Source organism: Globicephala melas, unplaced genomic scaffold (assembly GCF_963455315.2).
Source record: "Globicephala melas unplaced genomic scaffold, mGloMel1.2 SCAFFOLD_620, whole genome shotgun sequence".
Lineage (NCBI taxonomy): Eukaryota > Metazoa > Chordata > Mammalia > Artiodactyla > Delphinidae > Globicephala > Globicephala melas.
In genome coordinates this window covers 56,592-81,521 of record NW_027207778.1, presented here as the reverse complement: position 1 = coordinate 81,521, position 24,930 = coordinate 56,592, and the positions used below count along the sequence as shown (strand labels likewise).

General features: G+C 68.1%; 11 non-coding genes across 11 annotated transcripts; all 11 read right to left on the bottom strand.

The window, feature by feature from the left end:
* Nucleotides 1-2,184: 2,184 nt before the first annotated feature.
* Nucleotides 2,185-2,303, bottom strand: LOC132595305 (5S ribosomal RNA). The gene has a single exon (XR_009561459.1). It is a non-coding gene; the product is annotated as a 5S ribosomal RNA (ribosomal RNA).
* A 2,696-nt stretch (nucleotides 2,304-4,999) lies between these two features.
* Nucleotides 5,000-5,118, bottom strand: LOC132595304 (5S ribosomal RNA). Its single transcript, XR_009561458.1, has one exon. It is a non-coding gene; the product is annotated as a 5S ribosomal RNA (ribosomal RNA).
* A 2,696-nt stretch (nucleotides 5,119-7,814) lies between these two features.
* Nucleotides 7,815-7,933, bottom strand: LOC132595303 (5S ribosomal RNA). Its single transcript, XR_009561457.1, has one exon. It is a non-coding gene; the product is annotated as a 5S ribosomal RNA (ribosomal RNA).
* A 932-nt stretch (nucleotides 7,934-8,865) lies between these two features.
* LOC132595302 (5S ribosomal RNA) lies at nucleotides 8,866-8,984 on the bottom strand. Its single transcript, XR_009561456.1, has one exon. It is a non-coding gene; the product is annotated as a 5S ribosomal RNA (ribosomal RNA).
* Nucleotides 8,985-9,915: 931 nt separating this feature from the next.
* LOC132595301 (5S ribosomal RNA) lies at nucleotides 9,916-10,034 on the bottom strand. Its single transcript, XR_009561455.1, has one exon. It is a non-coding gene; the product is annotated as a 5S ribosomal RNA (ribosomal RNA).
* A 932-nt stretch (nucleotides 10,035-10,966) lies between these two features.
* Nucleotides 10,967-11,085, bottom strand: LOC132595300 (5S ribosomal RNA). Its single transcript, XR_009561454.1, has one exon. It is a non-coding gene; the product is annotated as a 5S ribosomal RNA (ribosomal RNA).
* Nucleotides 11,086-12,017: 932 nt separating this feature from the next.
* LOC132595299 (5S ribosomal RNA) lies at nucleotides 12,018-12,136 on the bottom strand. The gene has a single exon (XR_009561453.1). It is a non-coding gene; the product is annotated as a 5S ribosomal RNA (ribosomal RNA).
* Nucleotides 12,137-14,832: 2,696 nt separating this feature from the next.
* LOC132595298 (5S ribosomal RNA) lies at nucleotides 14,833-14,951 on the bottom strand. The gene has a single exon (XR_009561452.1). It is a non-coding gene; the product is annotated as a 5S ribosomal RNA (ribosomal RNA).
* Nucleotides 14,952-17,648: 2,697 nt separating this feature from the next.
* LOC132595297 (5S ribosomal RNA) lies at nucleotides 17,649-17,767 on the bottom strand. Its single transcript, XR_009561451.1, has one exon. It is a non-coding gene; the product is annotated as a 5S ribosomal RNA (ribosomal RNA).
* A 2,697-nt stretch (nucleotides 17,768-20,464) lies between these two features.
* LOC132595295 (5S ribosomal RNA) lies at nucleotides 20,465-20,583 on the bottom strand. The gene has a single exon (XR_009561449.1). It is a non-coding gene; the product is annotated as a 5S ribosomal RNA (ribosomal RNA).
* Nucleotides 20,584-23,279: 2,696 nt separating this feature from the next.
* Nucleotides 23,280-23,398, bottom strand: LOC132595294 (5S ribosomal RNA). The gene has a single exon (XR_009561448.1). It is a non-coding gene; the product is annotated as a 5S ribosomal RNA (ribosomal RNA).
* Nucleotides 23,399-24,930: the final 1,532 nt, after the last annotated feature.

The window sequence follows — 24,930 nt, the reverse complement described above, 5'->3', positions numbered from 1 at the left end:
ATCCCGCTCCCGCACCCGGCCGCGGTGACACGCCAGAGGGGCGGGGTGGGGGTGGGGCTTTTGTCGGAGGGAGCTGTGGAGGGACACACCGGCACACAGGTGGCGGCGCCGGGGCTGGGCGCCAGTGGGGGCGGCCAGGTGCAGGTCGAGGGGCTCGCGGGCCGAAAGGACGGCAACTGGGCCCATGGCGGAGTCTGGGTCTGGAGGGCTCTGAGCCTCCATCCGCTCTGGTGCCTCGGGTCTACCGGCCCGACGCCTGGTAGCGCGACACCCCACCGGCCCAGAGACGTAGCCTCCCCAGCTGTGCTCACAGCGAGTCCAACCGCAGCCTGCATCCCTCCACGGGACACTTGGATTACTCCCGCGATCCCCACGAGGTGCGGCACCCGGCGGCCGAATGGGCTGAGATCCTGCCCTTGCGGCGCCCTGTGGCCACCTCCGCCTCCCTCACGGTACTGGCCGAGGCCTCGGACCAGCGGGCCCCGGCTCCCAGCTCAGCGCTGCTCCTCCGCCCCTCTCACCTCCTGCCCGACGTCCAGGCTACCGAGCACCCTCCACCCCCGCCCACCTTCATGCCACTCAGCCGGAACCCGGGAGGCAATGCCAACTACCAGGTGTATGACAGTCTGGTGCTGAAGCGGCAACCGCAGGAGGGCCAAGCGCGGGCCAACTCGCTGCTACCTTCCACCTCGGCCTCCAGGCCCTCTCTGCACGGGAGCCAGACTGGGAAAATGAACTTACCAGCAGCAAGTGGGGGCAGGGGCAGGGGGCGGCAGGGCATGGAGAGAGGAATAAAGAGCGCCAGAGTCCAGGAAACATTGGTGGTCTGTGGCTTGGAAGCGCCACTCCTTCTGCCAGCCTGGGTCCCTGCGCTTGGCTTCCTGCAATAAGAAGCCAGTGTCCCCTTCTTGGCCTGAGGGTCCCTTTGGTTTAGTGGCCACAGTTCTGCCAGCAGGCCCCTCCTGGTCCTATACCATGCACTAAGTACATCTGCAGCTGCAGACTCCAAACCCCTGGTCTCTGGGCACCTCCTCTGTGTCTCAGCTGTCCCTGTCCACAGAGAGCCTCATACGAGAAGTTGCTTCCAAACTGGGAGGTTCCACATCTGGGCAGGTCCAGCTCCAGGCCCAGTGAAGGGCATGAAGAAGGCTGAGGCTCTGGACTCCAGCCAGGCCTTCAGCAGGCCTCTGAGGCCAAGGTCTTCCTAGTCTCAAGAGGGGCCAAGAGACGCAATGTGTCATTTGAACAAGTGAGTCAGCGGGCGGTGAGCGAATGAATGACCGCTCGAGGGGATGTATGCCGGCCACCGGGCCCTGTTTGACTGTCCAGGCTCAGCTTACCTGACCCTGGTTACCAGGGAATGCCACTCTGGGCCCTCCTTTTCATCCCCCTCCCTCACTGTGACCTCACCACCTGCCCCATTATGACCCAGTCTGGCTCCCAGTTAAAACTGGAGGGCAGAGGGCCCAAGCAGTCCTGGGACCAACGGCCATGGGTGAGCGAAACTACTACCGAGCCGAGCCGTTCACTGGCCCCATCCCCAGGAAATGCCAGGAGCAAGGATACTCAATTCTTCTGATCCCGGTCAGCTTCATCTTGCTCAACGTGGGGATCAACATGGTGACTATGGTCAGGGCAGGATCTGTGCAGCGCGGTTGGGGGAGCCCTGGGGTCTTGAAGGGGCTGAGGTGGGAGGGCTGCTGGGGTGTGACCGGGACAAGGGTTGGATTTCAGGGCTCACCCTGCTCCCGGCCTCCCCCCTCCCCTTCTTGCCTCAACTCTGGAGGCATCTGAAGAGATTCTTGCGGGCACTTTTCAATCGTATTTTCCACAAAGGTGAGTGGGCGCCGGCGTGGGTTCAGGGGATGTGGGCCTGTCCCCTTTCTTCTATCCCTGCCTTGATTCTCAGCCCCTCAGGAACCCAGGCCCTGACCCATCTCGCCTTTCCCCACAGACAAGCAAGCCAGCTGTGTAGGCACCCATCGCATGTGCATGCGCTGCTCCGTGGATCCCAAGAACCTGTGCTCAAGAGTTTCTTCCCACTTCTGCCATCGCCCAAGCTTCCTGCTCGGGCAGGTAAACCCACCTTGACTACTGCCTGCAGCGGGGCTCGGCGGGGGCGGAGCCGGCGGCCCCCCCGCCGCGGGCGAGTAAAGGAGAAGGCGGGCGGAGCGGGAGGCAAAAAGCCTACAGCACCCGGTATTCCCAGGCGGTCTCCCATCCAAGTACTAACCAGGCCCGACCCTGCTTAGCTTCCGAGATCAGACGAGATCGGGCGCGTTCAGGGTGGTATGGCCGTAGACGGGGGCGGGGGGCCGCGGGCGGCCTCTTGAGGCCCAGTTTCGCTGGCGCTGGCGCCTTAACGCCAGCCTGGCGGCCGGCCCGCCCCGGCAGGGCCCCCTCGCCCGCCCAGGCAGGGGCAACGGAGGTCTCGGGTATCGGGCGGCGGCGGAGGGTTTGGCGACCACCTCCCAGCCCAGGGCGGCCATGACCCAGCAAACCCTTCGGCGCTTGGCGCCCCGCCCAAGATCCCGCACGTCGCTCACAGGGACGTGGCCCCGGAGGCTTCAGGGCCCGGGGCCCGCGGTCCCTTGGGCATCGGCCCTGCCCGCCCACGCGGCCCTAGGCGCAGCCCGGCCGCAGCCCGGGCCGGCCCTCCTGCCCGACAGCAGCTGGCCGGAAGCCACCGGGAGCCACCATTGAGTCGCCACGGCCCCTCAGCCCCGGCAAGGCCACCCTTGCCCCCACACCCCCCGCCGAGCTCAGGACCCCGCCCCTGGTGGCCGGCAGGCCCGGGGAAGCGGCCCCTGCCCTCGATCCCGCTCCCGCACCCGGCCGCGGTGACACGCCAGAGGGGCGGGGTGGGGGGGGGCTTTTGACGGAGGGAGCTGTGGAGGGACATACCGGCACACAGGTGGCGGCGCCGGGGCTGGGCGCCGGTGGGGGCGGCCAGGTGCAGGTCGAGGGGCTCGCGGGCCGAAAGGACGGCAACTGGGCCCATGGCGGAGTCTGGGTCTGGAGGGCTCTGAGCCTCCATCCGCTCTGTTGCCTCGGGTCTACCGGCCCGACGCCTGGTAGCGCGACACCCCACCGGCCCAGAGACGTAGCCTCCCCAGCTGTGCTCACAGCGAGTCCAACCGCAGCCTGCATCCCTCCACGGGACACTTGGATTACTCCCGCGATCCCCACGAGGTGCGGCACCCGGCGGCCGAATGGGCTGAGATCCTGCCCTTGCGGCGCCCTGTGGCCACCTCCGCCTCCCTCACGGTACTGGCCGAGGCCTCGGACCAGCGGGCCCCGGCTCCCAGCTCAGCGCTGCTCCTCCGCCCCTCTCACCTCCTGCCCGACGTCCAGGCTACCGAGCACCCTCCACCCCCGCCCACCTTCATGCCACTCAGCCGGAACCCGGGAGGCAATGCCAACTACCAGGTGTATGACAGTCTGGTGCTGAAGCGGCAACCGCAGGAGGGCCAAGCGCGGGCCAACTCGCTGCTACCTTCCACCTCGGCCTCCAGGCCCTCTCTGCACGGGAGCCAGACTGGGAAAATGAACTTACCAGCAGCAAGTGGGGGCAGGGGCAGGGGGCGGCAGGGCATGGAGAGAGGAATAAAGAGCGCCAGAGTCCAGGAAACATTGGTGGTCTGTGGCTTGGAAGCGCCACTCCTTCTGCCAGCCTGGGTCCCTGCGCTTGGCTTCCTGCAATAAGAAGCCAGTGTCCCCTTCTTGGCCTGAGGGTCCCTTTGGTTTAGTGGCCACAGTTCTGCCAGCAGGCCCCTCCTGGTCCTATACCATGCACTAAGTACATCTGCAGCTGCAGACTCCAAACCCCTGGTCTCTGGGCACCTCCTCTGTGTCTCAGCTGTCCCTGTCCACAGAGAGCCTCATACAAGAAGTTGCTTCCAAACTGGGAGGTTCCACATCTGGGCAGGTCCAGCTCCAGGCCCAGTGAAGGGCATGAAGAAGGCTGAGGCTCTGGACTCCAGCCAGGCCTTCAGCAGGCCTCTGAGGCCAAGGTCTTCCTAGTCTCAAGAGGGGCCAAGAGACGCAATGTGTCATTTGAACAAGTGAGTCAGCGGGCGGTGAGCGAATGAATGACCGCTCGAGGGGATGTATGCCGGCCACCGGGCCCTGTTTGACTGTCCAGGCTCAGCTTACCTGACCCTGGTTACCAGGGAATGCCACTCTGGGCCCTCCTTTTCATCCCCCTCCCTCACTGTGACCTCACCACCTGCCCCATTATGACCCAGTCTGGCTCCCAGTTAAAACTGGAGGGCAGAGGGCCCAGGCAGTCCTGGGACCAACGGCCATGGGTGAGCGAAACTACTACCGAGCCGAGCCGTTCACTGGCCCCATCCCCAGGAAATGCCAGGAGCAAGGATACTCAATTCTTCTGATCCCGGTCAGCTTCATCTTGCTCAACGTGGGGATCAACATGGTGACTATGGTCAGGGCAGGATCTGTGCAGCGCGGTTGGGGGAGCCCTGGGGTCTTGAAGGGGCTGAGGTGGGAGGGCTGCTGGGGTGTGACCGGGACAAGGGTTGGATTTCAGGGCTCACCCTGCTCCCGGCCTCCCCCCTCCCCTTCTTGCCTCAACTCTGGAGGCATCTGAAGAGATTCTTGCGGGCACTTTTCAATCGTATTTTCCACAAAGGTGAGTGGGCGCCGGCGTGGGTTCAGGGGATGTGGGCCTGTCCCCTTTCTTCTATCCCTGCCTTGATTCTCAGCCCCTCAGGAACCCAGGCCCTGACCCATCTCGCCTTTCCCCACAGACAAGCAAGCCAGCTGTGTAGGCACCCATCGCATGTGCATGCGCTGCTCCGTGGATCCCAAGAACCTGTGCTCAAGAGTTTCTTCCCACTTCTGCCATCGCCCAAGCTTCCTGCTCGGGCAGGTAAACCCACCTTGACTACTGCCTGCAGCGGGGCTCGGCGGGGGCGGAGCCGGCGGCCCCCCCGCCGCGGGCGAGTAAAGGAGAAGGCGGGCGGAGCGGGAGGCAAAAAGCCTACAGCACCCGGTATTCCCAGGCGGTCTCCCATCCAAGTACTAACCAGGCCCGACCCTGCTTAGCTTCCGAGATCAGACGAGATCGGGCGCGTTCAGGGTGGTATGGCCGTAGACGGGGGCGGGGGGCCGCGGGCGGCCTCTTGAGGCCCAGTTTCGCTGGCGCTGGCGCCTTAACGCCAGCCTGGCGGCCGGCCCGCCCCGGCAGGGCCCCCTCGCCCGCCCAGGCAGGGGCAACGGAGGTCTCGGGTATCGGGCGGCGGCGGAGGGTTTGGCGACCACCTCCCAGCCCAGGGCGGCCATGACCCAGCAAACCCTTCGGCGCTTGGCGCCCCGCCCAAGATCCCGCACGTCGCTCACAGGGACGTGGCCCCGGAGGCTTCAGGGCCCGGGGCCCGCGGTCCCTTGGGCATCGGCCCTGCCCGCCCACGCGGCCCTAGGCGCAGCCCGGCCGCAGCCCGGGCCGGCCCTCCTGCCCGACAGCAGCTGGCCCGAAGCCACCGGGAGCCACCATTGAGTCGCCACGGCCCCTCAGCCCCGGCAAGGCCACCCTTGCCCCCACACCCCCCGCCGAGCTCAGGACCCCGCCCCTGGTGGCCGGCAGGCCCGGGGAAGCGGCCCCTGCCCTCGATCCCGCTCCCGCACCCGGCCGCGGTGACACGCCAGAGGGGCGGGGTGGGGGGGGGCTTTTGACGGAGGGAGCTGTGGAGGGACATACCGGCACACAGGTGGCGGCGCCGGGGCTGGGCGCCGGTGGGGGCGGCCAGGTGCAGGTCGAGGGGCTCGCGGGCCGAAAGGACGGCAACTGGGCCCATGGCGGAGTCTGGGTCTGGAGGGCTCTGAGCCTCCATCCGCTCTGTTGCCTCGGGTCTACCGGCCCGACGCCTGGTAGCGCGACACCCCACCGGCCCAGAGACGTAGCCTCCCCAGCTGTGCTCACAGCGAGTCCAACCGCAGCCTGCATCCCTCCACGGGACACTTGGATTACTCCCGCGATCCCCACGAGGTGCGGCACCCGGCGGCCGAATGGGCTGAGATCCTGCCCTTGCGGCGCCCTGTGGCCACCTCCGCCTCCCTCACGGTACTGGCCGAGGCCTCGGACCAGCGGGCCCCGGCTCCCAGCTCAGCGCTGCTCCTCCGCCCCTCTCACCTCCTGCCCGACGTCCAGGCTACCGAGCACCCTCCACCCCCGCCCACCTTCATGCCACTCAGCCGGAACCCGGGAGGCAATGCCAACTACCAGGTGTATGACAGTCTGGTGCTGAAGCGGCAACCGCAGGAGGGCCAAGCGCGGGCCAACTCGCTGCTACCTTCCACCTCGGCCTCCAGGCCCTCTCTGCACGGGAGCCAGACTGGGAAAATGAACTTACCAGCAGCAAGTGGGGGCAGGGGCAGGGGGCGGCAGGGCATGGAGAGAGGAATAAAGAGCGCCAGAGTCCAGGAAACATTGGTGGTCTGTGGCTTGGAAGCGCCACTCCTTCTGCCAGCCTGGGTCCCTGCGCTTGGCTTCCTGCAATAAGAAGCCAGTGTCCCCTTCTTGGCCTGAGGGTCCCTTTGGTTTAGTGGCCACAGTTCTGCCAGCAGGCCCCTCCTGGTCCTATACCATGCACTAAGTACATCTGCAGCTGCAGACTCCAAACCCCTGGTCTCTGGGCACCTCCTCTGTGTCTCAGCTGTCCCTGTCCACAGAGAGCCTCATACAAGAAGTTGCTTCCAAACTGGGAGGTTCCACATCTGGGCAGGTCCAGCTCCAGGCCCAGTGAAGGGCATGAAGAAGGCTGAGGCTCTGGACTCCAGCCAGGCCTTCAGCAGGCCTCTGAGGCCAAGGTCTTCCTAGTCTCAAGAGGGGCCAAGAGACGCAATGTGTCATTTGAACAAGTGAGTCAGCGGGCGGTGAGCGAATGAATGACCGCTCGAGGGGATGTATGCCGGCCACCGGGCCCTGTTTGACTGTCCAGGCTCAGCTTACCTGACCCTGGTTACCAGGGAATGCCACTCTGGGCCCTCCTTTTCATCCCCCTCCCTCACTGTGACCTCACCACCTGCCCCATTATGACCCAGTCTGGCTCCCAGTTAAAACTGGAGGGCAGAGGGCCCAGGCAGTCCTGGGACCAACGGCCATGGGTGAGCGAAACTACTACCGAGCCGAGCCGTTCACTGGCCCCATCCCCAGGAAATGCCAGGAGCAAGGATACTCAATTCTTCTGATCCCGGTCAGCTTCATCTTGCTCAACGTGGGGATCAACATGGTGACTATGGTCAGGGCAGGATCTGTGCAGCGCGGTTGGGGGAGCCCTGGGGTCTTGAAGGGGCTGAGGTGGGAGGGCTGCTGGGGTGTGACCGGGACAAGGGTTGGATTTCAGGGCTCACCCTGCTCCCGGCCTCCCCCCTCCCCTTCTTGCCTCAACTCTGGAGGCATCTGAAGAGATTCTTGCGGGCACTTTTCAATCGTATTTTCCACAAAGGTGAGTGGGCGCCGGCGTGGGTTCAGGGGATGTGGGCCTGTCCCCTTTCTTCTATCCCTGCCTTGATTCTCAGCCCCTCAGGAACCCAGGCCCTGACCCATCTCGCCTTTCCCCACAGACAAGCAAGCCAGCTGTGTAGGCACCCATCGCATGTGCATGCGCTGCTCCGTGGATCCCAAGAACCTGTGCTCAAGAGTTTCTTCCCACTTCTGCCATCGCCCAAGCTTCCTGCTCGGGCAGGTAAACCCACCTTGACTACTGCCTGCAGCGGGGCTCGGCGGGGGCGGAGCCGGCGGCCCCCCCGCCGCGGGCGAGTAAAGGAGAAGGCGGGCGGAGCGGGAGGCAAAAAGCCTACAGCACCCGGTATTCCCAGGCGGTCTCCCATCCAAGTACTAACCAGGCCCGACCCTGCTTAGCTTCCGAGATCAGACGAGATCGGGCGCGTTCAGGGTGGTATGGCCGTAGACGGGGGCGGGGGGCCGCGGGCGGCCTCTTGAGGCCCAGTTTCGCTGGCGCTGGCGCCTTAACGCCAGCCTGGCGGCCGGCCCGCCCCGGCAGGGCCCCCTCGCCCGCCCAGGCAGGGGCAACGGAGGTCTCGGGTATCGGGCGGCGGCGGAGGGTTTGGCGACCACCTCCCAGCCCAGGGCGGCCGTGACCCAGCAAACCCTTCGGCGCTTGGCGCCCCGCCCAAGATCCCGCACGTCGCTCACAGGGACGTGGCCCCGGAGGCTTCAGGGCCCGGGGCCCGCGGTCCCTTGGGCATCGGCCCTGCCCGCCCACGCGGCCCTAGGCGCAGCCCGGCCGCAGCCCGGGCCGGCCCTCCTGCCCGACAGCAGCTGGCCCGAAGCCACCGGGAGCCACCAATGAGTCGCCACGGCCCCTCAGCCCCGGCAAGGCCACCCTTGCCCCCACACCCCCCGCCGAGCTCAGGACCCCGCCCCTGGTGGCCGGCAGGCCCGGGGAAGCGGCCCCTGCCCTCGATCCCGCTCCCGCACCCGGCCGCGGTGACACGCCAGAGGGGCGGGGTGGGGGGGGGCTTTTGTCGGAGGGAGCTGTGGAGGGACACACCGGCACACAGGTGGCGGCGCCGGGGCTGGGCGCCGGTGGGGGCGGCCAGGTGCAGGTCGAGGGGCTCGCGGGCCGAAAGGACGGCAACTGGGCCCGCGGCGGAGTCTGGGTCCGGGCCAGCCACCCCGGGAGCGTCTGGGGTGCGCCTGCCTTCCAGGGCCGCCTTCTGGCCGCCTGGCCGGCCGGGCCGGCGGGGAGCGACCCCGCCGGCGCGCGCCGTGGTGGGAGGGGCCTGAGGAGGTGGGGCCTGCAGCGGGGCCCGGCGGGGGCGGAGCCGGCGGCCCCCGCCGCGGGCGAGTAAAGGAGAAGGCGGGCGGAGCGGGAGGCAAAAAGCCTACAGCACCCGGTATTCCCAGGCGGTCTCCCATCCAAGTACTAACCAGGCCCGACCCTGCTTAGCTTCCGAGATCAGACGAGATCGGGCGCGTTCAGGGTGGTATGGCCGTAGACGGGGGCGGGGGGCCGCGGGCGGCCTCTTGAGGCCCAGTTTCGCTGGCGCTGGCGCCTTAACGCCAGCCTGGCGGCCGGCCCGCCCCGGCAGGGCCCCCTCGCCCGCCCAGGCAGGGGCAACGGAGGTCTCGGGTATCGGGCGGCGGCGGAGGGTTTGGCGACCACCTCCCAGCCCAGGGCGGCCGTGACCCAGCAAACCCTTCGGCGCTTGGCGCCCCGCCCAAGATCCCGCACGTCGCTCACAGGGACGTGGCCCCGGAGGCTTCAGGGCCCGGGGCCCGCGGTCCCTTGGGCATCGGCCCTGCCCGCCCACGCGGCCCTAGGCGCAGCCCGGCCGCAGCCCGGGCCGGCCCTCCTGCCCGACAGCAGCTGGCCCGAAGCCACCGGGAGCCACCATTGAGTCGCCACGGCCCCTCAGCCCCGGCAAGGCCACCCTTGCCCCCACACCCCCCGCCGAGCTCAGGACCCCGCCCCTGGTGGCCGGCAGGCCCGGGGAAGCGGCCCCTGCCCTCGATCCCGCTCCCGCACCCGGCCGCGGTGACACGCCAGAGGGGCGGGGTGGGGGGGGGCTTTTGTCGGAGGGAGCTGTGGAGGGACACACCGGCACACAGGTGGCGGCGCCGGGGTTGGGCGCCGGTGGGGGCGGCCAGGTGCAGGTCGAGGGGCTCGCGGGCCGAAAGGACGGCAACTGGGCCCGCGGCGGAGTCTGGGTCCGGGCCAGCCACCCCGGGAGCGTCTGGGGTGCGGCTGCCTTCCAGGGCCGCCTTCTGGCCGCCTGGCCGGCCGGGCCGGCGGGGAGCGACCCCGCCGGCGCGCGCCGTGGTGGGAGGGGCCTGAGGAGGTGGGGCCTGCAGCGGGGCCCGGCGGGGGCGGAGCCGGCGACCCCGCCGCGGGCGAGTAAAGGAGAAGGCGGGCGGAGCGGGAGGCAAAAAGCCTACAGCACCCGGTATTCCCAGGCGGTCTCCCATCCAAGTACTAACCAGGCCCGACCCTGCTTAGCTTCCGAGATCAGACGAGATCGGGCGCGTTCAGGGTGGTATGGCCGTAGACGGGGGCGGGGGGCCGCGGGCGGCCTCTTGAGGCCCAGTTTCGCTGGCGCTGGCGCCTTAACGCCAGCCTGGCGGCCGGCCCGCCCCGGCAGGGCCCCCTCGCCCGCCCAGGCAGGGGCAACGGAGGTCTCGGGTATCGGGCGGCGGCGGAGGGTTTGGCGACCACCTCCCAGCCCAGGGCGGCCGTGACCCAGCAAACCCTTCGGCGCTTGGCGCCCCGCCCAAGATCCCGCACGTCGCTCACAGGGACGTGGCCCCGGAGGCTTCAGGGCCCGGGGCCCGCGGTCCCTTGGGCATCGGCCCTGCCCGCCCACGCGGCCCTAGGCGCAGCCCGGCCGCAGCCCGGGCCGGCCCTCCTGCCCGACAGCAGCTGGCCCGAAGCCACCGGGAGCCACCATTGAGTCGCCACGGCCCCTCAGCCCCGGCAAGGCCACCCTTGCCCCCACACCCCCCGCCGAGCTCAGGACCCCGCCCCTGGTGGCCGGCAGGCCCGGGGAAGCGGCCCCTGCCCTCGATCCCGCTCCCGCACCCGGCCGCGGTGACACGCCAGAGGGGCGGGGTGGGGGGGGGCTTTTGTCGGAGGGAGCTGTGGAGGGACACACCGGCACACAGGTGGCGGCGCCGGGGCTGGGCGCCGGTGGGGGCGGCCAGGTGCAGGTCGAGGGGCTCGCGGGCCGAAAGGACGGCAACTGGGCCCGCGGCGGAGTCTGGGTCCGGGCCAGCCACCCCGGGAGCGTCTGGGGTGCGCCTGCCTTCCAGGGCCGCCTTCTGGCCGCCTGGCCGGCCGGGCCGGCGGGGAGCGACCCCGCCGGCGCGCGCCGTGGTGGGAGGGGCCTGAGGAGGTGGGGCCTGCAGCGGGGCCCGGCGGGGGCGGAGCCGGCGGCCCCCGCCGCGGGCGAGTAAAGGAGAAGGCGGGCGGAGCGGGAGGCAAAAAGCCTACAGCACCCGGTATTCCCAGGCGGTCTCCCATCCAAGTACTAACCAGGCCCGACCCTGCTTAGCTTCCGAGATCAGACGAGATCGGGCGCGTTCAGGGTGGTATGGCCGTAGACGGGGGCGGGGGGCCGCGGGCGGCCTCTTGAGGCCCAGTTTCGCTGGCGCTGGCGCCTTAACGCCAGCCTGGCGGCCGGCCCGCCCCGGCAGGGCCCCCTCGCCCGCCCAGGCAGGGGCAACGGAGGTCTCGGGTATCGGGCGGCGGCGGAGGGTTTGGCGACCACCTCCCAGCCCAGGGCGGCCGTGACCCAGCAAACCCTTCGGCGCTTGGCGCCCCGCCCAAGATCCCGCACGTCGCTCACAGGGACGTGGCCCCGGAGGCTTCAGGGCCCGGGGCCCGCGGTCCCTTGGGCATCGGCCCTGCCCGCCCACGCGGCCCTAGGCGCAGCCCGGCCGCAGCCCGGGCCGGCCCTCCTGCCCGACAGCAGCTGGCCCGAAGCCACTGGGAGCCACCATTGAGTCGCCACGGCCCCTCAGCCCCGGCAAGGCCACCCTTGCCCCCACACCCCCCGCCGAGCTCAGGACCCCGCCCCTGGTGGCCGGCAGGCCCGGGGAAGCGGCCCCTGCCCTCGATCCCGCTCCCGCACCCGGCCGCGGTGACACGCCAGAGGGGCGGGGTGGGGGGGGGCTTTTGTCGGAGGGAGCTGTGGAGGGACACACCGGCACACAGGTGGCGGCGCCGGGGTTGGGCGCCGGTGGGGGCGGCCAGGTGCAGGTCGAGGGGCTCGCGGGCCGAAAGGACGGCAACTGGGCCCGCGGCGGAGTCTGGGTCCGGGCCAGCCACCCCGGGAGCGTCTGGGGTGCGGCTGCCTTCCAGGGCCGCCTTCTGGCCGCCTGGCCGGCCGGGCCGGCGGGGAGCGACCCCGCCGGCGCGCGCCGTGGTGGGAGGGGCCTGAGGAGGTGGGGCCTGCAGCGGGGCCCGGCGGGGGCGGAGCCGGCGGCCCCCGCCGCGGGCGAGTAAAGGAGAAGGCGGGCGGAGCGGGAGGCAAAAAGCCTACAGCACCCGGTATTCCCAGGCGGTCTCCCATCCAAGTACTAACCAGGCCCGACCCTGCTTAGCTTCCGAGATCAGACGAGATCGGGCGCGTTCAGGGTGGTATGGCCGTAGACGGGGGCGGGGGGCCGCGGGCGGCCTCTTGAGGCCCAGTTTCGCTGGCGCTGGCGCCTTAACGCCAGCCTGGCGGCCGGCCCGCCCCGGCAGGGCCCCCTCGCCCGCCCAGGCAGGGGCAACGGAGGTCTCGGGTATCGGGCGGCGGCGGAGGGTTTGGCGACCACCTCCCAGCCCAGGGCGGCCGTGACCCAGCAAACCCTTCGGCGCTTGGCGCCCCGCCCAAGATCCCGCACGTCGCTCACAGGGACGTGGCCCCGGAGGCTTCAGGGCCCGGGGCCCGCGGTCCCTTGGGCATCGGCCCTGCCCGCCCACGCGGCCCTAGGCGCAGCCCGGCCGCAGCCCGGGCCGGCCCTCCTGCCCGACAGCAGCTGGCCCGAAGCCACCGGGAGCCACCATTGAGTCGCCACGGCCCCTCAGCCCCGGCAAGGCCACCCTTGCCCCCACACCCCCCGCCGAGCTCAGGACCCCGCCCCTGGTGGCCGGCAGGCCCGGGGAAGCGGCCCCTGCCCTCGATCCCGCTCCCGCACCCGGCCGCGGTGACACGCCAGAGGGGCGGGGTGGGGGGGGGCTTTTGACGGAGGGAGCTGTGGAGGGACATACCGGCACACAGGTGGCGGCGCCGGGGCTGGGCGCCGGTGGGGGCGGCCAGGTGCAGGTCGAGGGGCTCGCGGGCCGAAAGGACGGCAACTGGGCCCATGGCGGAGTCTGGGTCTGGAGGGCTCTGAGCCTCCATTTGCTCTGTTGCCTCGGGTCTACCGGCCCGACGCCTCGTAGCGCGACACCCCACCGGCCCAGAGACGTAGCCTCCCCAGCTGTGCTCACAGCGAGTCCAACCGCAGCCTGCATCCCTCCACGGGACACTTGGATTACTCCCGCGATCCCCACGAGGTGCGGCACCCGGCGGCCGAATGGGCTGAGATCCTGCCCTTGCGGCGCCCTGTGGCCACCTCCGCCTCCCTCACGGTACTGGCCGAGGCCTCGGACCAGCGGGCCCCGGCTCCCAGCTCAGCGCTGCTCCTCCGCCCCTCTCACCTCCTGCCCGACGTCCAGGCTACCGAGCACCCTCCACCCCCGCCCACCTTCATGCCACTCAGCCGGAACCCGGGAGGCAATGCCAACTACCAGGTGTATGACAGTCTGGTGCTGAAGCGGCAACCGCAGGAGGGCCAAGCGCGGGCCAACTCGCTGCTACCTTCCACCTCGGCCTCCAGGCCCTCTCTGCACGGGAGCCAGACTGGGAAAATGAACTTACCAGCAGCAAGTGGGGGCAGGGGCAGGGGGCGGCAGGGCATGGAGAGAGGAATAAAGAGCGCCAGAGTCCAGGAAACATTGGTGGTCTGTGGCTTGGAAGCGCCACTCCTTCTGCCAGCCTGGGTCCCTGCGCTTGGCTTCCTGCAATAAGAAGCCAGTGTCCCCTTCTTGGCCTGAGGGTCCCTTTGGTTTAGTGGCCACAGTTCTGCCAGCAGGCCCCTCCTGGTCCTATACCATGCACTAAGTACATCTGCAGCTGCAGACTCCAAACCCCTGGTCTCTGGGCACCTCCTCTGTGTCTCAGCTGTCCCTGTCCACAGAGAGCCTCATACAAGAAGTTGCTTCCAAACTGGGAGGTTCCACATCTGGGCAGGTCCAGCTCCAGGCCCAGTGAAGGGCATGAAGAAGGCTGAGGCTCTGGACTCCAGCCAGGCCTTCAGCAGGCCTCTGAGGCCAAGGTCTTCCTAGTCTCAAGAGGGGCCAAGAGACGCAATGTGTCATTTGAACAAGTGAGTCAGCGGGCGGTGAGCGAATGAATGACCGCTCGAGGGGATGTATGCCGGCCACCGGGCCCTGTTTGACTGTCCAGGCTCAGCTTACCTGACCCTGGTTACCAGGGAATGCCACTCTGGGCCCTCCTTTTCATCCCCCTCCCTCACTGTGACCTCACCACCTGCCCCATTATGACCCAGTCTGGCTCCCAGTTAAAACTGGAGGGCAGAGGGCCCAGGCAGTCCTGGGACCAACGGCCATGGGTGAGCGAAACTACTACCGAGCCGAGCCGTTCACTGGCCCCATCCCCAGGAAATGCCAGGAGCAAGGATACTCAATTCTTCTGATCCCGGTCAGCTTCATCTTGCTCAACGTGGGGATCAACATGGTGACTATGGTCAGGGCAGGATCTGTGCAGCGCGGTTGGGGGAGCCCTGGGGTCTTGAAGGGGCTGAGGTGGGAGGGCTGCTGGGGTGTGACCGGGACAAGGGTTGGATTTCAGGGCTCACCCTGCTCCCGGCCTCCCCCCTCCCCTTCTTGCCTCAACTCTGGAGGCATCTGAAGAGATTCTTGCGGGCACTTTTCAATCGTATTTTCCACAAAGGTGAGTGGGCGCCGGCGTGGGTTCAGGGGATGTGGGCCTGTCCCCTTTCTTCTATCCCTGCCTTGATTCTCAGCCCCTCAGGAACCCAGGCCCTGACCCATCTCGCCTTTCCCCACAGACAAGCAAGCCAGCTGTGTAGGCACCCATCGCATGTGCATGCGCTGCTCCGTGGATCCCAAGAACCTGTGCTCAAGAGTTTCTTCCCACTTCTGCCATCGCCCAAGCTTCCTGCTCGGGCAGGTAAACCCACCTTGACTACTGCCTGCAGCGGGGCTCGGCGGGGGCGGAGCCGGCGGCCCCCCCGCCGCGGGCGAGTAAAGGAGAAGGCGGGCGGAGCGGGAGGCAAAAAGCCTACAGCACCCGGTATTCCCAGGCGGTCTCCCATCCAAGTACTAACCAGGCCCGACCCTGCTTAGCTTCCGAGATCAGACGAGATCGGGCGCGTTCAGGGTGGTATGGCCGTAGACGGGGGCGGGGGGCCGCGGGCGGCCTCTTGAGGCCCAGTTTCGCTGGCGCTGGCGCCTTAACGCCAGCCTGGCGGCCGGCCCGCCCCGGCAGGGCCCCCTCGCCCGCCCAGGCAGGGGCAACGGAGGTCTCGGGTATCGGGCGGCGGCGGAGGGTTTGGCGACCACCTCCCAGCCCAGGGCGGCCGTGACCCAGCAAACCCTTCGGCGCTTGGCGCCCCGCCCAAGATCCCGCACGTCGCTCACAGGGACGTGGCCCCGGAGGCTTCAGGGCCCGGGGCCCGCGGTCCCTTGGGCATCGGCCCTGCCCGCCCACGCGGCCCTAGGCGCAGCCCGGCCGCAGCCCGGGCCGGCCCTCCTGCCCGACAGCAGCTGGCCCGAAGCCACCGGGAGCCACCATTGAGTCGCCACGGCCCCTCAGCCCCGGCAAGGCCACCCTTGCCCCCACACCCCCCGCCGAGCTCAGGACCCCGCCCCTGGTGGCCGGCAGGCCCGGGGAAGCGGCCCCTGCCCTCGATCCCGCTCCCGCACCCGGCCGCGGTGACACGCCAGAGGGGCGGGGTGGGGGTGGGGCTTTTGTCGGAGGGAGCTGTGGAGGGACACACCGGCACACAGGTGGCGGCGCCGGGGCTGGGCGCCGGTGGGGGCGGCCAGGTGCAGGTCGAGGGGCTCGCGGGCCGAAAGGACGGCAACTGGGCCCATGGCGGAGTCTGGGTCTGGAGGGCTCTGAGCCTCCATCCGCTCTGGTGCCTCGGGTCTACCGGCCCGACGCCTGGTAGCGCGACACCCCACCGGCCCACAGACGTAGCCTCCCCAGCTGTTCTCACAGCGAGTCCAACCGCAGCCTGCATCCCTCCACGGGACACTTGGATTACTCCCGCGATCCCCACGAGGTGCGGCACCCGGCGGCCGAATGGGCTGAGATCCTGCCCTTGCGGCGCCCTGTGGCCACCTCCGCCTCCCTCACGGTACTGGCCGAGGCCTCGGACCAGCGGGCCCCGGCTCCCAGCTCAGCGCTGCTCCTCCGCCCCTCTCACCTCCTGCCCGACGTCCAGGCTACCGAGCACCCTCCACCCCCGCCCACCTTCATGCCACTCAGCCGGAACCCGGGAGGCAATGCCAACTACCAGGTGTATGACAGTCTGGTGCTGAAGCGGCAACCGCAGGAGGGCCAAGCGCGGGCCAACTCGCTGCTACCTTCCACCTCGGCCTCCAGGCCCTCTCTGCACGGGAGCCAGACTGGGAAAATGAACTTACCAGCAGCAAGTGGGGGCAGGGGCAGGGGGCGGCAGGGCATGGAGAGAGGAATAAAGAGCGCCAGAGTCCAGGAAACATTGGTGGTCTGTGGCTTGGAAGCGCCACTCCTTCTGCCAGCCTGGGTCCCTGCGCTTGGCTTCCTGCAATAAGAAGCCAGTGTCCCCTTCTTGGCCTGAGGGTCCCTTTGGTTTAGTGGCCACAGTTCTGCCAGCAGGCCCCTCCTGGTCCTATACCATGCACTAAGTACATCTGCAGCTGCAGACTCCAAACCCCTGGTCTCTGGGCACCTCCTCTGTGTCTCAGCTGTCCCTGTCCACAGAGAGCCTCATACAAGAAGTTGCTTCCAAACTGGGAGGTTCCACATCTGGGCAGGTCCAGCTCCAGGCCCAGTGAAGGGCATGAAGAAGGCTGAGGCTCTGGACTCCAGCCAGGCCTTCAGCAGGCCTCTGAGGCCAAGGTCTTCCTAGTCTCAAGAGGGGCCAAGAGACGCAATGTGTCATTTGAACAAGTGAGTCAGCGGGCGGTGAGCGAATGAATGACCGCTCGAGGGGATGTATGCCGGCCACCGGGCCCTGTTTGACTGTCCAGGCTCAGCTTACCTGACCCTGGTTACCAGGGAATGCCACTCTGGGCCCTCCTTTTCATCCCCCTCCCTCACTGTGACCTCACCACCTGCCCCATTATGACCCAGTCTGGCTCCCAGTTAAAACTGGAGGGCAGAGGGCCCAGGCAGTCCTGGGACCAACGGCCATGGGTGAGCGAAACTACTACCGAGCCGAGCCGTTCACTGGCCCCATCCCCAGGAAATGCCAGGAGCAAGGATACTCAATTCTTCTGATCCCGGTCAGCTTCATCTTGCTCAACGTGGGGATCAACATGGTGACTATGGTCAGGGCAGGATCTGTGCAGCGCGGTTGGGGGAGCCCTGGGGTCTTGAAGGGGCTGAGGTGGGAGGGCTGCTGGGGTGTGACCGGGACAAGGGTTGGATTTCAGGGCTCACCCTGCTCCCGGCCTCCCCCCTCCCCTTCTTCCCTCAACTCTGGAGGCATCTGAAGAGATTCTTGCGGGCACTTTTCAATCGTATTTTCCACAAAGGTGAGTGGGCGCCGGCGTGGGTTCAGGGGATGTGGGCCTGTCCCCTTTCTTCTATCCCTGCCTTGATTCTCAGCCCCTCAGGAACCCAGGCCCTGACCCATCTCGCCTTTCCCCACAGACAAGCAAGCCAGCTGTGTAGGCACCCATCGCATGTGCATGCGCTGCTCCGTGGATCCCAAGAACCTGTGCTCAAGAGTTTCTTCCCACTTCTGCCATCGCCCAAGCTTCCTGCTCGGGCAGGTAAACCCACCTTGACTACTGCCTGCAGCGGGGCTCGGCGGGGGCGGAGCCGGCGGCCCCCCCGCCGCGGGCGAGTAAAGGAGAAGGCGGGCGGAGCGGGAGGCAAAAAGCCTACAGCACCCGGTATTCCCAGGCGGTCTCCCATCCAAGTACTAACCAGGCCCGACCCTGCTTAGCTTCCGAGATCAGACGAGATCGGGCGCGTTCAGGGTGGTATGGCCGTAGACGGGGGCGGGGGGCCGCGGGCGGCCTCTTGAGGCCCAGTTTCGCTGGCGCTGGCGCCTTAACGCCAGCCTGGCGGCCGGCCCGCCCCGGCAGGGCCCCCTCGCCCGCCCAGGCAGGGGCAACGGAGGTCTCGGGTATCGGGCGGCGGCGGAGGGTTTGGCGACCACCTCCCAGCCCAGGGCGGCCGTGACCCAGCAAACCCTTCGGCGCTTGGCGCCCCGCCCAAGATCCCGCACGTCGCTCACAGGGACGTGGCCCCGGAGGCTTCAGGGCCCGGGGCCCGCGGTCCCTTGGGCATCGGCCCTGCCCGCCCACGCGGCCCTAGGCGCAGCCCGGCCGCAGCCCGGGCCGGCCCTCCTGCCCGACAGCAGCTGGCCCGAAGCCACCGGGAGCCACCATTGAGTCGCCACGGCCCCTCAGCCCCGGCAAGGCCACCCTTGCCCCCACACCCCCCGCCGAGCTCAGGACCCCGCCCCTGGTGGCCGGCAGGCCCGGGGAAGCGGCCCCTGCCCTCGATCCCGCTCCCGCACCCGGCCGCGGTGACACGCCAGAGGGGCGGGGTGGGGGTGGGGCTTTTGTCGGAGGGAGCTGTGGAGGGACACACCGGCACACAGGTGGCGGCGCCGGGGCTGGGCGCCGGTGGGGGCGGCCAGGTGCAGGTCGAGGGGCTCGCGGGCCGAAAGGACGGCAACTGGGCCCATGGCGGAGTCTGGGTCTGGAGGGCTCTGAGCCTCCATCCGCTCTGGTGCCTCGGGTCTACCGGCCCGACGCCTGGTAGCGCGACACCCCACCGGCCCACAGACGTAGCCTCCCCAGCTGTGCTCACAGCGAGTCCAACCGCAGCCTGCATCCCTCCACGGGACACTTGGATTACTCCCGCGATCCCCACGAGGTGCGGCACCCGGCGGCCGAATGGGCTGAGATCCTGCCCTTGCGGCGCCCTGTGGCCACCTCCGCCTCCCTCACGGTACTGGCCGAGGCCTCGGACCAGCGGGCCCCGGCTCCCAGCTCAGCGCTGCTCCTCCGCCCCTCTCACCTCCTGCCCGACGTCCAGGCTACCGAGCACCCTCCACCCCCGCCCACCTTCATGCCACTCAGCCGGAACCCGGGAGGCAATGCCAACTACCAGGTGTATGACAGTCTGGTGCTGAAGCGGCAACCGCAGGAGGGCCAAGCGCGGGCCAACTCGCTGCTACCTTCCACCTCGGCCTCCAGGCCCTCTCTGCACGGGAGCCAGACTGGGAAAATGAACTTACCAGCAGCAAGTGGGGGCAGGGGCAGGGGGCGGCAGGGCATGGAGAGAGGAATAAAGAGCGCCAGAGTCCAGGAAACATTGGTGGTCTGTGGCTTGGAAGCGCCACTCCTTCTGCCAGCCTGGGTCCCTGCGCTTGGCTTCCTGCAATAAGAAGCCAGTGTCCCCTTCTTGGCCTGAGGGTCCCTTTGGTTTAGTGGCCACAGTTCTGCCAGCAGGCCCCTCCTGGTCCTATACCATGCACTAAGTACATCTGCAGCTGCAGACTCCAAACCCCTGGTCTCTGGGCACCTCCTCTGTGTCTCAGCTGTCCCTGTCCACAGAGAGCCTCATACAAGAAGTTGCTTCCAAACTGGGAGGTTCCACATCTGGGCAGGTCCAGCTCCAGGCCCAGTGAAGGGCATGAAGAAGGCTGAGGCTCTGGACTCCAGCCAGGCCTTCAGCAGGCCTCTGAGGCCAAGGTCTTCCTAGTCTCAAGAGGGGCCAAGAGACGCAATGTGTCATTTGAACAAGTGAGTCAGCGGGCGGTGAGCGAATGAATGACCGCTCGAGGGGATGTATGCCGGCCACCGGGCCCTGTTTGACTGTCCAGGCTCAGCTTACCTGACCCTGGTTACCAGGGAATGCCACTCTGGGCCCTCCTTTTCATCCCCCTCCCTCACTGTGACCTCACCACCTGCCCCATTATGACCCAGTCTGGCTCCCAGTTAAAACTGGAGGGCAGAGGGCCCAGGCAGTCCTGGGACCAACGGCCATGGGTGAGCGAAACTACTACCGAGCCGAGCCGTTCACTGGCCCCATCCCCAGGAAATGCCAGGAGCAAGGATACTCAATTCTTCTGATCCCGGTCAGCTTCATCTTGCTCAACGTGGGGATCAACATGGTGACTATGGTCAGGGCAGGATCTGTGCAGCGCGGTTGGGGGAGCCCTGGGGTCTTGAAGGGGCTGAGGTGGGAGGGCTGCTGGGGTGTGACCGGGACAAGGGTTGGATTTCAGGGCTCACCCTGCTCCCGGCCTCCCCCCTCCCCTTCTTGCCTCAACTCTGGAGGCATCTGAAGAGATTCTTGCGGGCACTTTTCAATCGTATTTTCCACAAAGGTGAGTGGGCGCCGGCGTGGGTTCAGGGGATGTGGGCCTGTCCCCTTTCTTCTATCCCTGCCTTGATTCTCAGCCCCTCAGGAACCCAGGCCCTGACCCATCTCGCCTTTCCCCACAGACAAGCAAGCCAGCTGTGTAGGCACCCATCGCATGTGCATGCGCTGCTCCGTGGATCCCAAGAACCTGTGCTCAAGAGTTTCTTCCCACTTCTGCCATCGCCCAAGCTTCCTGCTCGGGCAGGTAAACCCACCTTGACTACTGCCTGCAGCGGGGCTCGGCGGGGGCGGAGCCGGCGGCCCCCCCGCCGCGGGCGAGTAAAGGAGAAGGCGGGCGGAGCGGGAGGCAAAAAGCCTACAGCACCCGGTATTCCCAGGCGGTCTCCCATCCAAGTACTAACCAGGCCCGACCCTGCTTAGCTTCCGAGATCAGACGAGATCGGGCGCGTTCAGGGTGGTATGGCCGTAGACGGGGGCGGGGGGCCGCGGGCGGCCTCTTGAGGCCCAGTTTCGCTGGCGCTGGCGCCTTAACGCCAGCCTGGCGGCCGGCCCGCCCCGGCAGGGCCCCCTCGCCCGCCCAGGCAGGGGCAACGGAGGTCTCGGGTATCGGGCGGCGGCGGAGGGTTTGGCGACCACCTCCCAGCCCAGGGCGGCCGTGACCCAGCAAACCCTTCGGCGCTTGGCGCCCCGCCCAAGATCCCGCACGTCGCTCACAGGGACGTGGCCCCGGAGGCTTCAGGGCCCGGGGCCCGCGGTCCCTTGGGCATCGGCCCTGCCCGCCCACGCGGCCCTAGGCGCAGCCCGGCCGCAGCCCGGGCCGGCCCTCCTGCCCGACAGCAGCTGGCCCGAAGCCACCGGGAGCCACCATTGAGTCGCCACGGCCCCTCAGCCCCGGCAAGGCCACCCTTGCCCCCACACCCCCCGCCGAGCTCAGGACCCCGCCCCTGGTGGCCGGCAGGCCCGGGGAAGCGGCCCCTGCCCTCGATCCCGCTCCCGCACCCGGCCGCGGTGACACGCCAGAGGGGCGGGGTGGGGGGGGGCTTTTGACGGAGGGAGCTGTGGAGGGACATACCGGCACACAGGTGGCGGCGCCGGGGCTGGGCGCCGGTGGGGGCGGCCAGGTGCAGGTCGAGGGGCTCGCGGGCCGAAAGGACGGCAACTGGGCCCATGGCGGAGTCTGGGTCTGGAGGGCTCTGAGCCTCCATCCGCTCTGTTGCCTCGGGTCTACCGGCCCGACGCCTGGTAGCGCGACACCCCACCGGCCCAGAGACGTAGCCTCCCCAGCTGTGCTCACAGCGAGTCCAACCGCAGCCTGCATCCCTCCACGGGACACTTGGATTACTCCCGCGATCCCCACGAGGTGCGGCACCCGGCGGCCGAATGGGCTGAGATCCTGCCCTTGCGGCGCCCTGTGGCCACCTCCGCCTCCCTCACGGTACTGGCCGAGGCCTCGGACCAGCGGGCCCCGGCTCCCAGCTCAGCGCTGCTCCTCCGCCCCTCTCACCTCCTGCCCGACGTCCAGGCTACCGAGCACCCTCCACCCCCGCCCACCTTCATGCCACTCAGCCGGAACCCGGGAGGCAATGCCAACTACCAGGTGTATGACAGTCTGGTGCTGAAGCGGCAACCGCAGGAGGGCCAAGCGCGGGCCAACTCGCTGCTACCTTCCACCTCGGCCTCCAGGCCCTCTCTGCACGGGAGCCAGACTGGGAAAATGAACTTACCAGCAGCAAGTGGGGGCAGGGGCAGGGGGCGGCAGGGCATGGAGAGAGGAATAAAGAGCGCCAGAGTCCAGGAAACATTGGTGGTCTGTGGCTTGGAAGCGCCACTCCTTCTGCCAGCCTGGGTCCCTGCGCTTGGCTTCCTGCAATAAGAAGCCAGTGTCCCCTTCTTGGCCTGAGGGTCCCTTTGGTTTAGTGGCCACAGTTCTGCCAGCAGGCCCCTCCTGGTCCTATACCATGCACTAAGTACATCTGCAGCTGCAGACTCCAAACCCCTGGTCTCTGGGCACCTCCTCTGTGTCTCAGCTGTCCCTGTCCACAGAGAGCCTCATACAAGAAGTTGCTTCCAAACTGGGAGGTTCCACATCTGGGCAGGTCCAGCTCCAGGCCCAGTGAAGGGCATGAAGAAGGCTGAGGCTCTGGACTCCAGCCAGGCCTTCAGCAGGCCTCTGAGGCCAAGGTCTTCCTAGTCTCAAGAGGGGCCAAGAGACGCAATGTGTCATTTGAACAAGTGAGTCAGCGGGCGGTGAGCGAATGAATGACCGCTCGAGGGGATGTATGCCGGCCACCGGGCCCTGTTTGACTGTCCAGGCTCAGCTTACCTGACCCTGGTTACCAGGGAATGCCACTCTGGGCCCTCCTTTTCATCCCCCTCCCTCACTGTGACCTCACCACCTGCCCCATTATGACCCAGTCTGGCTCCCAGTTAAAACTGGAGGGCAGAGGGCCCAGGCAGTCCTGGGACCAACGGCCATGGGTGAGCGAAACTACTACCGAGCCGAGCCGTTCACTGGCCCCATCCCCAGGAAATGCCAGGAGCAAGGATACTCAATTCTTCTGATCCCGGTCAGCTTCATCTTGCTCAACGTGGGGATCAACATGGTGACTATGGTCAGGGCAGGATCTGTGCAGCGCGGTTGGGGGAGCCCTGGGGTCTTGAAGGGGCTGAGGTGGGAGGGCTGCTGGGGTGTGACCGGGACAAGGGTTGGATTTCAGGGCTCACCCTGCTCCCGGCCTCCCCCCTCCCCTTCTTCCCTCAACTCTGGAGGCATCTGAAGAGATTCTTGCGGGCACTTTTCAATCGTATTTTCCACAAAGGTGAGTGGGCGCCGGCGTGGGTTCAGGGGATGTGGGCCTGTCCCCTTTCTTCTATCCCTGCCTTGATTCTCAGCCCCTCAGGAACCCAGGCCCTGACCCATCTCGCCTTTCCCCACAGACAAGCAAGCCAGCTGTGTAGGCACCCATCGCATGTGCATGCGCTGCTCCGTGGATCCCAAGAACCTGTGCTCAAGAGTTTCTTCCCACTTCTGCCATCGCCCAAGCTTCCTGCTCGGGCAGGTAAACCCACCTTGACTACTGCCTGCAGCGGGGCTCGGCGGGGGCGGAGCCGGCGGCCCCCCCGCCGCGGGCGAGTAAAGGAGAAGGCGGGCGGAGCGGGAGGCAAAAAGCCTACAGCACCCGGTATTCCCAGGCGGTCTCCCATCCAAGTACTAACCAGGCCCGACCCTGCTTAGCTTCCGAGATCAGACGAGATCGGGCGCGTTCAGGGTGGTATGGCCGTAGACGGGGGTGGGGGGCCGCGGGCGGCCTCTTGAGGCCCAGTTTCGCTGGCGCTGGCGCCTTAACGCCAGCCTGGCGGCCGGCCCGCCCCGGCAGGGCCCCCTCGCCCGCCCAGGCAGGGGCAACGGAGGTCTCGGGTATCGGGCGGCGGCGGAGGGTTTGGCGACCACCTCCCAGCCCAGGGCGGCCGTGACCCAGCAAACCCTTCGGCGCTTGGCGCCCCGCCCAAGATCCCGCACGTCGCTCACAGGGACGTGGCCCCGGAGGCTTCAGGGCCCGGGGCCCGCGGTCCCTTGGGCATCGGCCCTGCCCGCCCACGCGGCCCTAGGCGCAGCCCGGCCGCAGCCCGGGCCGGCCCTCCTGCCCGACAGCAGCTGGCCCGAAGCCACCGGGAGCCACCATTGAGTCGCCACGGCCCCTCAGCCCCGGCAAGGCCACCCTTGCCCCCACACCCCCCGCCGAGCTCAGGACCCCGCCCCTGGTGGCCGGCAGGCCCGGGGAAGCGGCCCCTGCCCTCGATCCCGCTCCCGCACCCGGCCGCGGTGACACGCCAGAGGGGCGGGGTGGGGGTGGGGCTTTTGTCGGAGGGAGCTGTGGAGGGACACACCGGCACACAGGTGGCGGCGCCGGGGCTGGGCGCCGGTGGGGGCGGCCAGGTGCAGGTCGAGGGGCTCGCGGGCCGAAAGGACGGCAACTGGGCCCATGGCGGAGTCTGGGTCTGGAGGGCTCTGAGCCTCCATCCGCTCTGGTGCCTCGGGTCTACCGGCCCGACGCCTGGTAGCGCGACACCCCACCGGCCCACAGACGTAGCCTCCCCAGCTGTGCTCACAGCGAGTCCAACCGCAGCCTGCATCCCTCCACGGGACACTTGGATTACTCCCGCGATCCCCACGAGGTGCGGCACCCGGCGGCCGAATGGGCTGAGATCCTGCCCTTGCGGCGCCCTGTGGCCACCTCCGCCTCCCTCACGGTACTGGCCGAGGCCTCGGACCAGCGGGCCCCGGCTCCCAGCTCAGCGCTGCTCCTCCGCCCCTCTCACCTCCTGCCCGACGTCCAGGCTACCGAGCACCCTCCACCCCCGCCCACCTTCATGCCACTCAGCCGGAACCCGGGAGGCAATGCCAACTACCAGGTGTATGACAGTCTGGTGCTGAAGCGGCAACCGCAGGAGGGCCAAGCGCGGGCCAACTCGCTGCTACCTTCCACCTCGGCCTCCAGGCCCTCTCTGCACGGGAGCCAGACTGGGAAAATGAACTTACCAGCAGCAAGTGGGGGCAGGGGCAGGGGGCGGCAGGGCATGGAGAGAGGAATAAAGAGCGCCAGAGTCCAGGAAACATTGGTGGTCTGTGGCTTGGAAGCGCCACTCCTTCTGCCAGCCTGGGTCCCTGCGCTTGGCTTCCTGCAATAAGAAGCCAGTGTCCCCTTCTTGGCCTGAGGGTCCCTTTGGTTTAGTGGCCACAGTTCTGCCAGCAGGCCCCTCCTGGTCCTATACCATGCACTAAGTACATCTGCAGCTGCAGACTCCAAACCCCTGGTC